The sequence below is a fragment of the Henckelia pumila genome, chromosome 3, assembly GCF_033568475.1.
Source record: "Henckelia pumila isolate YLH828 chromosome 3, ASM3356847v2, whole genome shotgun sequence".
Classification (NCBI taxonomy): Eukaryota; Viridiplantae; Streptophyta; class Magnoliopsida; order Lamiales; family Gesneriaceae; genus Henckelia; species Henckelia pumila.
This window is the reverse complement of record NC_133122.1, coordinates 148054441-148072181: the sequence shown is the minus strand read 5'-3', so window position 1 is coordinate 148072181 and position 17741 is coordinate 148054441. Positions and strand designations below refer to the sequence as shown.

General features: G+C 32.3%; 1 non-coding gene across 1 annotated transcript; it reads left to right on the top strand.

Annotated features, from left to right (window-relative positions):
- Window positions 1-7099: 7099 nt before the first annotated feature.
- Window positions 7100-7210, top strand: LOC140894068 (small nucleolar RNA R71). Its single transcript, XR_012153621.1, has one exon. It is a non-coding gene; the product is annotated as a small nucleolar RNA R71 (small nucleolar RNA).
- The last annotated feature ends 10531 nt before the right edge of the window (window positions 7211-17741 follow it).

Here is a 17741-nt window from a genome sequence, read left to right as displayed (position 1 = left end):
TTTTGCACTTGGCTGCAAAGTTGTTTTTACAAAACCAAATAACCACAATAAACTTTGAATATGTAACATTTTATTTTTTCTATTTTCAAAGTTTATTTATTTATGAGGTAAATCTATGAAAAAATTACCATGAGAATTATAGTAGTGATATTAATACTTTACATCATTACAATCAAACTTCAAACAACTTTGCAGCCAATTTTTATATGCACAATTTTTTTTTTTTTGTTTTTTTTTTCAAAATGGGTTTAATATAGTAATCAACCATTTCTTAATAATCAATAAAAGCTTATAAGTTATTTTCTCAATTCTCACCTCTCACTCACAAAATTTATGTGAGTATATATTGCACTTTTACAAATTAATTCCTTCAATTATACATGTTATTATTCATTCAATCAATATCACTTTAACTATATAATCATAAAAGTTTTAGAAAATATGTTATTTGAAAACACACAATTATATATTATTTATAACTTATATCCCATCAATTATATATTTTTATTAAATTGATAAAAAGAAGTGTAAACAAACATATATACAAAAAGACTTCATTTTCTTAGTTATTTGCAATTTAAATATATACAGAATATTAAAATCTAATCTATTGTGATAATATGATAAATAAAAACTAATGCGTGTCACTTACTCTGCCATTGAAAAATGAAAAATAAATATTATTAAAGAAATATTTTTATTTATTTTTAAAATTTTAATTATTTTTTTTTAGATAAACCCTCCCCCAAACCTGAATATGACATTGTTTTTAGTTTTTTTTAAAGAAAAATAAAGAGTACATGATGAAAGAGATATCACCTGGAATTTATTGAAGATGAGGAACAAACACAAACCATTTCGTGAGATGTTGAATCAATGATCCAGTTTCCTTTTCTTACTGGTTGGTTGAGACCAATTGATATTTGTTATAGCCAAATCAGGTTGATGAACAAAAGCTTGGAGATCATCAATTAATTGGTCGTCATTCGAAGCAGAGATGAGCATCCTTCGTGAATTTTCTGAAATGAAATTTTGTTCCACAGCTACATCAAGAAAAGTCAACAAACCATCATAATAGTTATTGATATTCAACAAGCCAACATGTTTATTATGAATATTAAGTTGTGCCCAAGAAACAACATGAAAAATTTCTTCTAAAGTACCAAAACCACCTGGTAAGGCAATAAAAGCATCAGAATTATCTATCATTTTAGTTATTCTCTCGTACATTGATGAAACTTTCAACTCTTCCCCAACCGTAACACCTGTAATATTTCTTTTAGCTAAAGCTGTAGGAATAATACCCAAAACCTGACTACCTCCAAGATGAGCTGCTGTTGAAATAGATCCCATTAACCCAATACGGCCTCCTCCGTATACCAAGTGAATTTTTCTCTCTGCTAACTTTTTTCCAAGATTAATTGCTGCATCAACAAATATTTCATTATTTCCAGTATTAGAACCACAAAAGACACAAATATTTTTCAATTTTTGTGAAGAAGATCCTGCCATGTTTTTTTTTTCTTTTATGCAAAAATATAGAGATAGTTGAGTGATTTTATAAGGAAAACAAGAAATACGGCAGAAATAGGAATACAGGTGTGAACATAATAACAAAAACAATAAAAAAATAATAATATATAATAATTACATGCATGCGTATATACAGTGATGTGATTGTGGCTCACAGTGTTCTTTCAATATTTATGAGTCGAGGGTTGGCTTACCATCCAATTTTCTTATAAATTGGCAAATAGGGTCTTTTTTAGTCAGATTCCCAAGACCATTACCATGACGCTGTGCTTGGAATAGTTTCCATAAACGAAGAATTTGACCTTGCACATCTCCACTAGAATGCGTCTCAAGAGTCAATGAGATATCATCTAATGACTCTTTACTCAGCCCATTCTTAATGAAATCAATTTTATCTTCTCTATTTGTGGAAACATATCCCAAAGATCTGGATCGTCTATCACAAGTCCATCTGGCACATTTATGACAAACATCTAACCTCTTGGCCCTCCTTTTCTTCGCATAGGTGCTTTTTCCTAGTCCAGACATATTTCGAACAAGTAAGAATTTTGGAACTTCACTACCCAATCGAACTTTGGCTTCAATTATAAGACGAATATCCTCCGAAATTTCTTTTTGCATAAGCATTCTCAATCTTTCACATCTGCCTTCATAAATCATTCTCAGAACTTTTTTAGAAACAGATGAAAAATATTTACCATGTTCTTTGATATCTTCATCCATTTTGAAAATAAAGAATTTTTTTTTTCAATTATTTTGGGAAGTTGAAAGAAAACCGACTAAAAGAAGTCACGGAGTACCGTTATCCGCCACTTAACCGGGAAGTGAACTCAATTCTGCAAAAATAAAATGAAAATATAAGTAACAGTTAATTTGTATCATATAAAGGCATAAACTCATCATTAAGAATTTCATTTTCTAAAAATGGTTTAAGTCTTTGTCCATTAACTATAAACACATTATTATTTTTAGGATTTTCAACATCAACAGCACCATGAGGATAAACATTTTTTACAACATATGGACCTGTCCATTGTGATCTAAGTTTTTCTGGAAACAAATGCAAGCGAGAATTATAAAGTAAAACTTTTTGTCCAATTTCAAACGATTTTCTCATAATATTTTTATCATGAAAGAATTTTGTTTTATCTTTATAAATCTTTGCATTTTCATATGCATCATTTCTTAATTTTCTAGTTCATTTATTTGCAATTTTCTTAATTTAGATGCATCATCTAAATTAGTATTAAATGCTTTAATAGCCCAATAAGATTTATGTTCAATTTCAACAGGTAGATGAAAATGCTTACCAAAAACTAATCTATATGGTGACATCCCCAATGATGTTTTAAATGCAGTTCTATATGCCCATAATGCATCACTTAATCTTAAAGAACAATCTTTTCGATTTGGATTGACCGTTTTTTCCAAAATTTGTTTTATTTCTTTATTTGCAAGTTCAACCTGACCATTCGTTTGAGGGTGATATGGAGTAAAAACTTTATGTGTAATACCATATTTTCTTAACAACAAAGAAAATGATTTATTTATAAAATGACTTCCCCCATCACTAATTATAGCTTTAGGTATTCCAAATCGACTAAAAATATTTTCTTTCAAAAATTTTATCACAACTTTATGATCATCAGTTCTACATGCAATTGTTTTAATCCATTTTGAAACATAATCGACAACCACTAAAATATAAGTAAATCCAAAAGATAATGGGAATGGACCCATAAAATCTATTTTCCAACTGTCAAATATTTCAATAATCATGATTGGATTTAAAGGTATCATGTTTCGTTTTGAAATTGAACCTATTTTCTGACAATTTTCACAAGATTTGCAAAATGAATGCGTATCTTTGAATAAAGAAGGCCAATAAAATGCACATTGAAAGATTTTTGCAGCTGTTTTCTTTGACGGAAAATGACCTCCACATGCCTCAGAATGACAAAATTTAATGACACTACTTACCTCATTGTCGGGTATGCATCGTCGAAAAATTTGATCAGGACAATACTTAAACAAATAAGGATCATCCCAATAAATTTTTTTGACCTCTTTCAAGAATTTATTTTTATCTTGTGAACTCCAATGAGAAGGCATTTTATTTGTCACAAAAAAATTTACAATATTAGCAAACCAAGACATAGTAGTAGCATAGAATAGTTGATCATCAGGAAAATTTTCATTTATTGGTATTTCATTTTGAGACGATTCAAAAATTATTCTTGATAAATGATCGGCTACTACATTTTATTTTCCTTTTTTATCTTTTATTACAAGATCAAATTCTTGTAACAACAAAATCCATCTTATTAATCTCGGCTTAGCATCTTGTTTATTTGATAAATATTTTATGGAAGAATGATCAGTATAAACAATAGTAGTAGAACCAATTAAATAGGATCGAAATTTATCTAATGCAAACACTACTGAAAGCAATTCTTTTTCAGTTGTTGAATAATTGATTTGAGCACTATTTAAGGTTCTACTAGCATAGTAGATCACATGAGGTTTACCTTCTTTTCTTTGTCCTAACACGGCTCCTACAGCATAATCACTTGCATCACACATTAATTCAAATGGTAAAGACCAATCAGAAGGTTGTAAAATAGGTGATGTAGTTAAAAGATTAATTATCTTTTTAAAAGCAGTTTCACATTCTTGAGTCCATTCAAATTGTGCATCTTTTGTAAAAGATTTGAAATTGGTTTCGATATTATGCTAAATTTTTTTATGAATCTTCTATAAAATCCCGCATGACCCAAAAATGATCGAATTTCTTTGATCGTGTTTGGTGATGGTAAATTAGCAATAACATCAACCTTAGCTTTATCAACTTCAATTCCATTTTTAGATATGACATGCCCTAACACAATTCCGGATTTAACCATGTAGTGATATTTTTCCCAATTTAAAACAAGAATTTTTTCTTCACATTTTTTTAAAACTTCTTCCAAATTTTTAAGACAGTTTTCAAATGAGTTTCCAAAAACAGTTATATCATCCATAAAAACTTCCACAAATTCTTCAATCATGTCACTAAAAATACATAGCATGCATCTTTGAAAAGTAGCCGGAGCATTACATAAACCAAATGACATTCTTTTAAAAGCAAAAGTTCCGAATGGACAAGTGAAAGTAGTTTTTTCTTGATCTTCTAATGATATTGGTATTTGATAATACCCAGAATACCCATCAAGAAAACAATAAAAAGTATTACCTGCCACTTTCTCTAAAATTTGATCTAAAAATGGTAACGGAAAGTGATCTTTTCTAGTTGCATCATTTAATTTTCTATAATCAATGTACATACGCCAACTAGATGGAATCCTAGCTTGTAATAATTCTCCCTTTTCATTTTTTATAACTGTGATGCCTGATTTTTTTGGTATTACTTGTGTTGGACTTACCCATTTACTATCCGAGATTGGATAAATAATTCCGGCATCTAATAGTTTTAACACTTCAGTTTTAACAACTTATTTCATGTGTGGATTTAATCTTCTTTGTGGTTGTTGATATGTTTTAGCATTTTCTTCCAAGTGAATTCTATGCGTAAAAATTAAAGGATTTATACCTTTTATATCTTGCAAAGTCCATCCAATTGCATTTTTGTGCTTTTTAAGTAATATTATTAAATCTTCTTCTTGTTTTGGTAAGAGGGTAGAAGATATTACAATAGGATATGTTTGATTTTCACCAAGAAAAGCATATTTTAGTTCTTTTGGCAAAGGTTTTAATTCAAGTTTTGGATGATCATCTTCTTTTACTTCTTCAAGTTCATTAATTTCTTCAAATAACTTTGATTTAAAAACACTTTCCACTAAACAAACTTCAGATTGTTGATTTAAGTTTTCTTGGTGTATATTTTCTTCCACAATTGTTTCTATTGCATTATCATCTTCATCTTCATTAATAATTGGTTGTTTACATAAGTTGAACACATTAAGTTCTAAAGTCATATTTCCAAAAGATAATTTTATATTCCATTTCAACAATTAATTAAAGCATTTGAAGTTGCTAGAAATGGACGTCCCAATATTATTGGAATTTCATTATGCACTTCTATTGGTTGTGTATCCAAGACAATAAAATCCACAGGATATATGAATTTATCGACTTGAACTAACACATCTTCTACGATACCTCTAGGTATTTTGATTGACCTATCAGCTAGTAAAAGAGTGACAGATGTAAGTTTTAAATCTCCCAACTTAAGTTTTTCATAAACTGAATAAGGAAGTAAATTCACACTTGCTCCCAAATCTAACAAAGCTTTTTTAATTTTATTTTTTCCAATAATACATGAAATTGTTGGACAACCAGGATCTTTATATTTCAAAGTAGAATTATTTTGAATAATGGAACTTACTTGTTCAGTTAAGAATGCTTTCTTTTTTACATGCAATTGTCTTTTCACAGTACATAAATCTTTTAAAAATTTTGCATAAGAAGGCACTAGTTTAATAGCATCTAATAATGGAATATTTATTTTTTACTTGTTTAAAAACTTCATAAATATCAGAATCATTTTTTTGTTTTTTATTATTTACTAATACATGAGGAAAAGGAACATGTTTATTTGACTCACATATTACTTCAGATAATTTATCATCAAATTTCTTATTATTAGGACTCAAAGCATCATCTTTATCAAAAGTATCAAGATTTTCATCCTTACTCTTGGAGTTTAAATGATCTTTGTTTTCATCACTATATGGATCATTAACTATTTTACCACTTCTAAGAGTAATAACAGATTTTACTTGATCAAATTTATCTTGATTTTGATTTTTAGGATTAGGTTGGTTGAGATGAAAATTTTCCCTTTTCATGAATATTAAGTGCAGATGAAAATTTTGCAAGAGTTTCTTTCAAATCATTCATAGATTGAATGTTTTGAATATTGATAGACTCTTTCTTTTGAATGTATGCATGAATTTTATCTTCAAAATGTTTTCTTGGAGGTGGGATATAAGGTGCATAAACTTGATGATTTTGGTTATTTTGAAAAGGTTGTTGTGAAGGTTGTGCATTATTATCGTTCCTCCAACTAAAATTAGGATGATTTCTCCAACCAGGATTATATGTTTGTGAAAAAGGATCTAATGTTGGTTTTTTAAAATTGTTAACATAATTGGCTTGTTCATGGAGACATTCTTTAAATGAAGGCAAAGTATGACAATTTTTTGTAAGATGATCATATGTATCACATATATGACAAACAATTTCTTGAACACTTTTTAATTGATCACTCTTTTTCATTTCTAATGACTCAATTTTTCTTGCTAAAGATGCAAGTTTGGCTTGAATATCTACATTATCTTTAATATGATAAATACCAACCGCATTTGTTGAATTATTGGTTTTACTTGGTGGTTCAATTGAGCCTATATTATCCCAATTTTGAGTATTTTCTGCTAATGACTCCAAATATTCCATAGCTTCATTTGGGTTTTTATCTTCAAAAGTTACATTACATATGAATTCTATCATTTGCATATCTTTAGGTATTAAACCTTCATAAAAGTGAGAAACTATCCTCCATATTTCAAAACCATGATGTGGGCATGTATTAAGTAACTCTTTATATCTATCCCAACATTGATAAAATGTTTCCCCTTGTTTTTGAGAAAAAGTTGTAATTTGTCTTTTAAAAGAGTTTGTTCTATGGAAAGGGAAAACTTTTTTAGAAATTGTTGTTGCATTTCTTCCCATGATCTTATTGAACTTGATCTCAAATTTTGCAACCATGTTTTAGCTTTATCTTTTAAAGAAAAAGGAAAAAGCTTTAATCTAACAATATTCATGCTACAATTTTTATCATTATAAGTGTTGCAAACCTCCTCAAATTCTCTTAAATGAAAATATGGATTTTCAGAATCTAAGCCATGAAAATTTGGTAAAAGTTGAATGATTTGTGGCTTAAAATTAAAATTAGACGCATCAGGAGGAAAAACTAAACAAGATGGTGTACTAGTTCTTATTGGATTCATATGGTGCCTAAGTGTTCTTGGCTGTTCATGTTCTTGATTATTATTATTATCATCTTGATTATTAGAATTATCCTCCATGTTTAAAATATTTTCAAATACTCGAACAAGTCTACCACTTTGTTTACGACTCCAAACAATCATACAATTAAAAACAACATACTATTCACATAAATAACATAAATAACAAAAATTAAACTTAATTTATACCTCCCCGGCAATGGCGCCAAAAACTTGCTACAAATTAAATTGTAATTCACCAAGTGTAGGTTGTCTGCAAGTAATATACTTGTGAGTACGAGATCGATCCACGGAGAGGATGATGTAAATTTAATTTTAGCAATGATATATTATAGATGGAAATATTAATATAAAACTTCAAATACACAAATTATAAAATTGTCAAGGCTTCAAAGGTTCATTGTTGGTTTATTTAAGATTGCTTAACAAAAATAAATAAAAGAAACTAAAATAAAAATAAACATAAAAGAACAATGAAATATTTAAACAAATATATCATATAATATAGTTCCCACTATATTAATATCAGATTAACCGATATTTAATACATGGTACCCATAATATATATATATATATATATATATATATATATATATATATATATATATAATAGATGCATAAATATAAACATAAAAGAACAATTAAATATTTAAACAAATATATCATATAATATAGTACCCACTATATTAATATCAGATTAAACGATAATTAATATATGGTACCCATAATATATATATAAGTGCATAAATATAAATTGACATAAAATTAAATGTTAGATCAAATCACCATATTTCATTTAGAATAACCGGCAGAGCCACGCTATCGTCTAAATAAAATATATGACTTTTGTTTTATGTTAGATGCGAGAAAGTAAATGTTAGTTGCGGAAAAGTAAATGTTAGATGCGAGAAAGTAAATGTTAGTTGCGGAAAAGTAAATGTTAGATCAAATCACAATATATTATTTAGAACAACCGGCAGAGCCACGCTATTGTCTAAATAATATATATGACGTTATTATAAATTGATACATATATTTATAGTATATAATTATTGTAGTATTTATTGTATCATATTAGACAACAAATCAAGGTAACCACATTCAAGGTATCAAGTATTTGATGTAAATAGATAACAATAAATCATCCAAATTATACCTACAAATAAAGATCAATTAGTAAAAATAAAAATAGAAAAGGAAAGAATATACAAAATATAAAAAATCTTACTTGACCAACAATGAAACCTTTTCACCTTGGCATAAAAGGATTTAGCTTGCCATGAATATAAGACTCAAGAGTAAGGATAAAAGAAATTTCATACTTAAACTTGGAGAAATATGCACACTCAAACTCTTATTCTTGCACACACAATATTTATTTTACAAGTGAGGAATTTCTCTACACTTTTGCACACTGCAAAGCTTATACAACATATCTATTTATATGCCAAATGAGAGCAAGAGTCCAAGGCTCATTAAATGTGAAATAGTAAAGTTGGTGGGTGCTTGTCTCCTTGAATATCAATACCATGATCCAACATTAATTGGCATGTTTGATGCCTTAGACCACCGATTCAGCCTTTCCATTCAACATATAACACGTAGGATATTTTGTGTAGATGTGTTTGGACATATAATTCACCTCTTTGGGGTAAAATGTGAAATAGTTATGATGTTTTTACTACAAGCTGGTCATAGTAAAAGTAAATCTGTCTCCATTTTGATGTTTGATTATTTTGATCATCTTAATGAGGTTTTTGGAATTTCTTGTCTTCTACAAAGTTGAAGATGCCTCTTTTGTAATTCTACAGGATTTTAGATTACTCCAATATGACCTTTTTAGCTTGAGTAATTTTATTTTTACCAAACCTGCGCAAAACATAAAATACAACATTTTTAGTAAAATATTTAAATATAAACACATAACAAAATAATACAAATTCATAATTTTAATGAAACTTTAATTTTAAAACACACTTTTTAACATATAAATAATTACAAATTTTAAGTTTCATCAGTGTTGATTCATCTGAATCACCTATCTTCCGTGACAATACAAGTGCAATTGCTATCACATACAATCCTGTTCTACATTCCAGAACGAAGCACATTGACATTCTTTATCACTTCAACCGAGACCAAGTTCAAAAGAAAGATGTTCGTCTGGAACATGTCTCAACTGATCTGCAAGTTGCTAATATTTTCACCAAGCCATTACCCGTTGCTAAGTTTTCTTATTTTCGAAATGTTCTTGGTTTAATTGATATTGATTAATTAAGCACATGTTCAGGGGGAATATCTGCTTATGTAATAATTATATGTTTGCTCAAGAACAGAGGAACAGATGAAAAACATAAAGTTATTGCATTTCATTCATTGATCTGTATCATAAGTTACACGAGCAAGATCTATTCTACTACGCATTTCTTGGCTCCAATTGATCATCCAAGCACTTAGGGAGCCTTGACCATTGCAGACGTCATCCTCAAAGCATATGTTCTAAATCTCATCTCTCTCCTTGAGAATAATGAGAAGCCAAACTCCTGAAGATTTCAAAACATCTTGAGTATTTTGAGTACCAAGCATGAACTTGCACCATCACATTCTAGCATGATTACGGCGATGCATTGCAGGAGACAATGGAGGAAGGTTAGCACGGCGAGGACAGCGTAGACAATCAAGGAAATTCCATATCCTAATCCCTCGCTCGAAAACTCTCCTCCTGTACAGATCCTTTCGGATCTCATACTCTTGCTCAACAGATAGAACATTGCTATTCATATTGGCCATTATCTTCTGATTTTTCTATCTTGTGGTTCTAATGTTTCATTTAGCTTTGTTTTTATAGGTACATTTCAAGAAAATGAAGGGACATCGATTGCATCAACCTCACATCTTTCCAATCAATGCTTTTTATGGGCTGTTAAAATTGATCTGCATATCTCCGGGATTGCATCAATCCTTCTTGAGATTCTCAAAACCTATCAAATTTACTTTAACTTTAAATACCAGTTCATATTCCATGCAGGAAGTTGATCAGTCACGTAATTATTTCACAGACTGCATGTCCAATCACAATTATTTTTTCTTTTATTTTTTGTGTATATACATTATTTTGCTTAGAAACTTTCAAAATATCATCATGTCTACGCATTTAATTTATTGTCTGTCAATTTTTTAGGTAATCTTTCTTCTGACTATTTGGATGTTTCATCTGCCTAAGATGAAACGTTGATAAACTTTCATTTGGGTCAATATCATCTGATTTTTTTTATTGATCTTAAGTACTGTTTACAGTCTTACTTTGAATTATATATGCTTACTTCACTTAGTTTAACCTACAGTTATGAACAAGAACAAAAAGATTTCAGCAAAATATTTCATTCCATAAACTTCGGGAGCTTACAAAATCCCACTGCACCTTACAAATACTTAACCTAATCACCTAGAGTCCTTTTCATTGGACCCCAGACTCTCTTCCTCACATCAGTATCAAGACGCCACAGGTTCAACCACTCAATCAGGGCCGGATCAAAACGCCTACCCTTGAACTCACCTGAATTAATCAGATGAGTAAGGAACTTCACCTCCTTCCTGTACATCAGAAAGGAGACACCCTGATGAGTAAGAATCTCATCAACATTGATGGCACCCAACTCCATATACTTATCCTTGTGATCTTCCAACTCGCAATCATCCTTATATTTGCGTGGAGGGAACGGATCCTGGTGACACATCCGGATCTCCTCAACCTTGAACCAGAGCCTCATCACCCATTTAAGGATGAACTCTTGCAACTCTTGTTTGAATTCTTCGATAGACAAATCAGAACTCATGATTCACTTATTTGATTTCTATTGCCTTGAAAATGCGAAAGGTTACTCGGACTTTTCATCCTAGTGTCCTATTTATAAGGGATTTTTGTTTGTCGTTTTGCATTCCCGAGACTTTATTAAAATATTATTATTTTCTGCGTGCTTGACATATCTCATCAGCCGCATCAAATTTGAATTTGAATAGTTGCTTACGTCATTTTCCACGTATTTGGAATACTTAAACTTATCGAATTTACACTTCTTCAAACACTTGACATTTCTACTGAGCCCTAAATTTTTATTTTTGCAAGAACAGACTACTCGCATTCGTCTCTTTGATTTTTGCAGGAATGAAATGACACCCATTACACAAAACGTTCTTCTAGTTGATTTCCACAACATATTCGATCTTACAGATCAAGGTTTGGTGGACATGTTCAGAACAATTGAAGCATCTGGGCTGCGGAAATTTCTCGAAGGAGGGTGGAGAATCAGTCCAACTTACATCCGCCTTATTCACCACTTCATTCGATCTACCACGACGGGGCATAACTGATTTCTCAACAATCTCTGCCGAAACGAAGCAACAGATGAAGAACATGTACTCCTTGACAGACAAACCAGTCCGCATTCCTTGCAAGAAGAAGGAATTGAAGATGGAATTCAGAATTTTGCACAACATTGTGGCCAAGTATTTTCTGGACAAATCAGGTTCTTTTATGCAATTACATCTGAAAAATTTGATGTTATGGTTGCTATCTCTGCTGGTATTACTGTGAATTGGTCTGTTGTTCTGTTCAACATCCTATCTGCTATGATAACTGCTCCTGCAAAGCAATCCCAGGGATTTGCAGTTTAGATCGGAGATATCTTGAATGATCTAAATGTCCATCTGGGACCCTCATCTGCACTTCATCCGCACAAAACTCTGAATGAGAGAGCAATTTAAGTATACATGGATAAGCAATTAATAGTCTTCAAACGTGGTTCATCTCATTCAGATGAAATTGAAGACCTTACTCTTCCGGATGAAACCAAGCCACTATTAATCGAAGCAGCTAGATAAGTCTCACCTTCCAAAAAGGCTACACCAAGGAGAAGATCTTCAGCAAAGAGAAAGGTGGTGATTCATTCTTATGACTTAGAGACTTCAGAGTCAGATCAAATGATTCTTGCAGACATTATTGAGCCAAATTTTCAAAAGAAATGGAGGACAATTAGACTTCCTCCTCGGATCCCTATGCCTATCCAACCTGGACCAGTTCCCGCTATTCCTATTTCTATGGTTGAATGTGTTGTCCCTCCAGTAACTCAGATGAATATCACTACTCTTTGCTCTGGATTTTTCAAAAAGCATGATGATGTCTCAAATCCATAGTCAAAGATCCAACGGCTAATTGATCTGACTGCTGATCACATTGTCAAACATATCGATATAAAGATGAAGATTTTTGACAAAGGGGTATTTCATCGCACTGAGGACCACTTCTCAAATATCAAGAATTTGAACAAACTGGAGAGTATTGCATCTCTTGAGGAGAGAGCTCTTGAATGGGCTGAAACTCAAGTCATCTCTCGAGCTCTGAAAAAAAGAGAGTTTGTGAAACTCCGGCTTCAGGAAGCATTCTTTGATCTCACATCCGAATATAGAGAGCAAATCTCCATCCTACAAGTTTGAATATTTTTGATATAACTGGCGTAGTTAATCAACTGGAGAATGACGCTCATTTGTTGACTACAAATGCTAATTTAATGGGACAAGACTTTCCTCTGGAAGCTCCAATCAAAGCGCAGGCTCCTTCATCTGATATGCATTCTGCAATAGATGATTTAACCTTATCGGATGAAATTAGTCTGTCTGCTGATCCAATCTCACCAACCGTCTCACCTGTTAGAGTTGCTCCTCATCCACAGAAGTCATTGATCATTGATGTTGCTCCCACAGATCAGTCTTCTCAGGAATTTCTATCTGAGGAACCATTGATTCCTTCTCACTTTGAAGATGCGTCAAGTGATCAATTTGTCAATACAGAACAGACTGACCTTTCTGTCCCTCCTGACTTTGCAATCAATGAAAGTGAAATAGAAGTACCACTGGTTGCATCAACTGTTCTCAACACCTTACCAGTTGAAACCATTATTTATTTGAAGAACAAGCTGGAAATGAATTGCCAGTTGATATTTTTGTTCCGGATGATTCCCTTATTGAAGAAATGATAATGGACTCTCCAGAACGAACGAAGACTTCTGCTATTGATCCGCACACAGCAATGGTACCATTTGTTCCAGTGGAAGAACAAAGTCATCACTTGTCTGACGATTCTATGAAGATATACTCTTTTGAACACTTGGTAATGGATCTGCCTCCTATCTTTGAGGTAGTTAGGACTGATCTTATTCATGGTATATTCAGACCTATTACCATCATATTCAAAGACAAGTTGGATCTTCCATCTGCAACTCTCTCAGAGATATCCATCATAGATCCAGATGAATTGTCAAGGCTTATGGAAGATATTTTTCTTACACCTCCTGCTGTTTTTGCTCCACTGCTTCAACTTTGTGCCTCCACTTCATCTGAAGCCGCAGTACCTTCCTCCTCTCATCCAAATGAAGTCAGACCCTATCACTCTTTGTATGAATCATTGGCTCAGCTGTCTACTATAGTCACTGAATTGAACGTTAATCAAATACAGACCTATGCAGAACTTCGTGATTTCAAGTCACACGTGCTGACAATGGTAAATAACATTAGTGAATCTGTTCTGAGTGTTCAGAAGCAACAAACTACAAAATATATAAATATTCTTCGGAAGCTTGAAAGTCTCAAATCCTCCACTGAATCTCACAACAAACAGATTCATGACACTTTTGGTACCCAACTCACGGTTATTCTGGACCTTTTATCTGAGAGTGGTGATGCCAAAAAGGGGGAAAAGGCCATCTCATCTAAATCCAAAGGCAAAGGAAAAAAGTAAAGACTATCAGATCAGAAGAAGAGCAGAATAGATCAGATCAATGAAATGATTCTCTTGGAAAATTAATTTTTGACATTTATTTTGTCTAAAATTATTATTCGATCTATGATAAAACACTTTTGGAAAGCTCTTTGATCTATCATCCTTATCAAAATTTGATCCGAATATTAACTTGGTTTTGACATCACCAAAAAGGGAGAAATTGTTGGAGATCAAACTCTAAAGTTTCGGTGATAACAAGTCAAAACAAAACCAAGTAATAAAATAATTAAAGATCGAAGTATGGATATAAACTGCCAGATCATATGCCCGATATCCGGATAAACCAATCGAAGTATAAACTGCCAGATCAAGCGCCCGATATCCGGATGAACAAAGAAGAATTTCAACGGATTATACAGATCAATCCAAGACAGATCAAGTAGCTATCAACCAGATCAAAGTCTCACTTCTAAGTAACCGTTGCTGAGGTTGTTGAAGAAAAAGACAAAATCATTTAATGATATTTTGAACGTTGATCTGCCTCCATCAAAGTCAAGATTTGTGAGCTATTTAATAAGATATGTTGACGGCTCATTATCAGAAATTGTTGGCAGCTCACTGGCTACTTTTGAAGATTATAAATACCCGAGCATTTCAAAGATTCAAACACAAGACCAAGAGTGAAAAACACAAGCTATCAAAATCAAAGTTCATTCAAATTGAAAAGCCTTCACTCAGCATAACTCAGATACCCATATCATCAGATCAAAATCTCGACATTCTGAGTTAGAGAATATTTCAAATATCGATCAAGTTTAAAGAAAGAACATACAAAAGCGATCCAGATCAAAGCCATTCACAGCTATGCAGATCAAATCACCGAAGCACATTTTGTAGCTTCATTGTGTAACTCAAAGCAGAGAGTTTGTTCTGCTTTGAGAGAAAATATTGCTAGGAGTTCCTCTCAAAGGATTGATTGGATTGTGTTGGAGATCAAACTCTAAAGTTTCGGTGATAACAAGTCAAAACAAAACCAAGTAATAAAATGATTTAAAGACTAAATCTATTCGGATTCATCCAGATCAAATGTCCGAGATTTCAAAAGGATCAAATATATATACAAGATCAAATGTTCGAGATATCAAAAGGATCAAATATTTATACCAGATAAAATGCCCGATATTCGGATAAACCAATCGAAACTGCCAGATCAAGCGTCCAATATCCGGATGAATCAAGAAGACTTTCAACGGATTATATAGATCGATCTAAGACAAATCAAGTAGCTATCAACCAGATCAAAGTCTTACTTCTAAGTGACCGTTGCTGAGGTTGTTGAAGAAAAAGACAAAATCATTTTATGATATTTTGAACATTGATCTGCCTCCATCAAAGTCAAGATTTGTGAGCTATTTAATAAGATATGTTGGCGGCTCATTTTCAGAGATTGTTGGCGGCTCATTGGCTACTTTTGAAGATTATAAATACTCGAGCATTTCCAAGATTCAGATACGAGACCAAGAGTGAAAAACACAAGCTATCAAAAATCGAAGTTCATTCAAATTGAAAAGCCTTCACTCAACACAACTCAGATACCCATATCACCAGATTAAAGTCTCGACACTCTGAGTTAGAAAATATTTCAAAGATCGATCAAGTAAAAAGAAAGCATATACAAAATCAATCAGATCAAAGCCATTCATAGCTATCCAGATCAAATTACCGAAGCACATTTTATAGCTTCATTGTGTAACTCAAAGCAGAAAGTTTGTTTTGCTTCGAGAGAAAATATTGCTAGGAGTTCCTCTCAAAGGATTGACTGGATTGGATTTGTACAAAGCCTTGTATAAATCAAAATCTTCTAGTGGAATCCTTCTGAAAACAAAAGAAGGGGTGACGTAGGAGAATTCATCTCCGAACATCCAGAAACAACTCTATCTCTTTACTTACTGCACTTACATTATTCTATCTGTCTTAGCTTTACAAGTATTCAATTAATTGCAAGGAAGAATTCTTCCGCCTGATAATTTCAGATCTTTCGAGCAGATCAAAGTTTTAAGCAACAAAACTTGTGTCTGATTTTCACAAATCAGGTCGAAGAAACTTTAAATTTTAAAATAGTGTATTCACCCCTCTACACGTATTTTTCAATCGTAACAAGTGGTATCAGAGAGGTTCTTGCTTATCACCTGAATCGTTTCTTAAACTATGGCATCCTTAGCTATGACATCGTTTACTAAAATTCTTATGTTCTCAAAAGAAGATTATGATGACTGGAAAATTCGTATGCAGGCACATCTATCAGCACTGGATGATGACTTGTGTTTTGTAGTAACAGATGGACCAATGAAGATTTTGAAAGTTAACACTGTTTTTGCTATTACTGAAGGTGCTCCACAGATGATAGAAAGGCCTCGAGCTGAATGAACTTCTGAAGACAAGCGGAAAGCCAATCTGGACAATGTAGCCAGAGACATACTAAACAAAACTCTGGACAAGAACATATTTAGCAAGATCAAAAGCTGTACTACTGCCAAAGAAATATGGGAGAAGCTCACCCAACTACGTGAAGGAAACGATCAAACAAAGGAAAATAAACTCATGGTGGCCATTTAAAAGTTCGACAACGTAAAGATGAAACCAGGAGAAACAATGAATGAATTTGATGAAAGATTCAACAGCATTATGATCGAGCTAAATGCACTTGGAAAAGGTTACAACAATCGTGAAGTAGCACTCAAAGTTATGAGAGCTCTACCACGAGAATGAGATGTGAAGACAGTAGCTATGAGAGAATCCAAAGATCTAAATAAGATCGAACTACATGATCTATTTGCAGATCTCAAAGCTTATGAGTTCGAGCTGGGAGTTCGAACTGAGGAAGATACATCAACATCACAAGTTACCAAAGCTCTCACTGCAGTAGATGAAATCCCAGCAACCAAAACCACAGAACAAATCAGTAGTGATGCAATGTCGCTATTTGTTAAGAAGTTTGAAATATTCATGAGGAATAATCACAATAATTTCCAAATAGCAAACAAATCAAGCTTCAAACCAAAAGAACCAGCTGAAGAAAATCGAGCTTGTTACAATTGTGGAAAAGAAGGACACTTCATTGCCGACTGTACCGAACCTAAGAAGGATGAGAAAAGAACATCATACAAGAAGAATTCAAGAGAAGAAAGGAAGAAATTCAGCAGGAAGAAAGAACAAAAGGCCCTATTAGTAGATGAAAGCAACAACAAATGGGCTGAATCGGACTCCACTTCATCCGACTCAGAAACATCGGCAAGTGAAAGTGAAGATGAAGCTGTCAAATGTCTTATGGCTAATGACGCTGATACTCCAGATGATGGAGATGTACTTGACTTTACTTCTGATAAATTTAGTCAGGAGGATCTTAT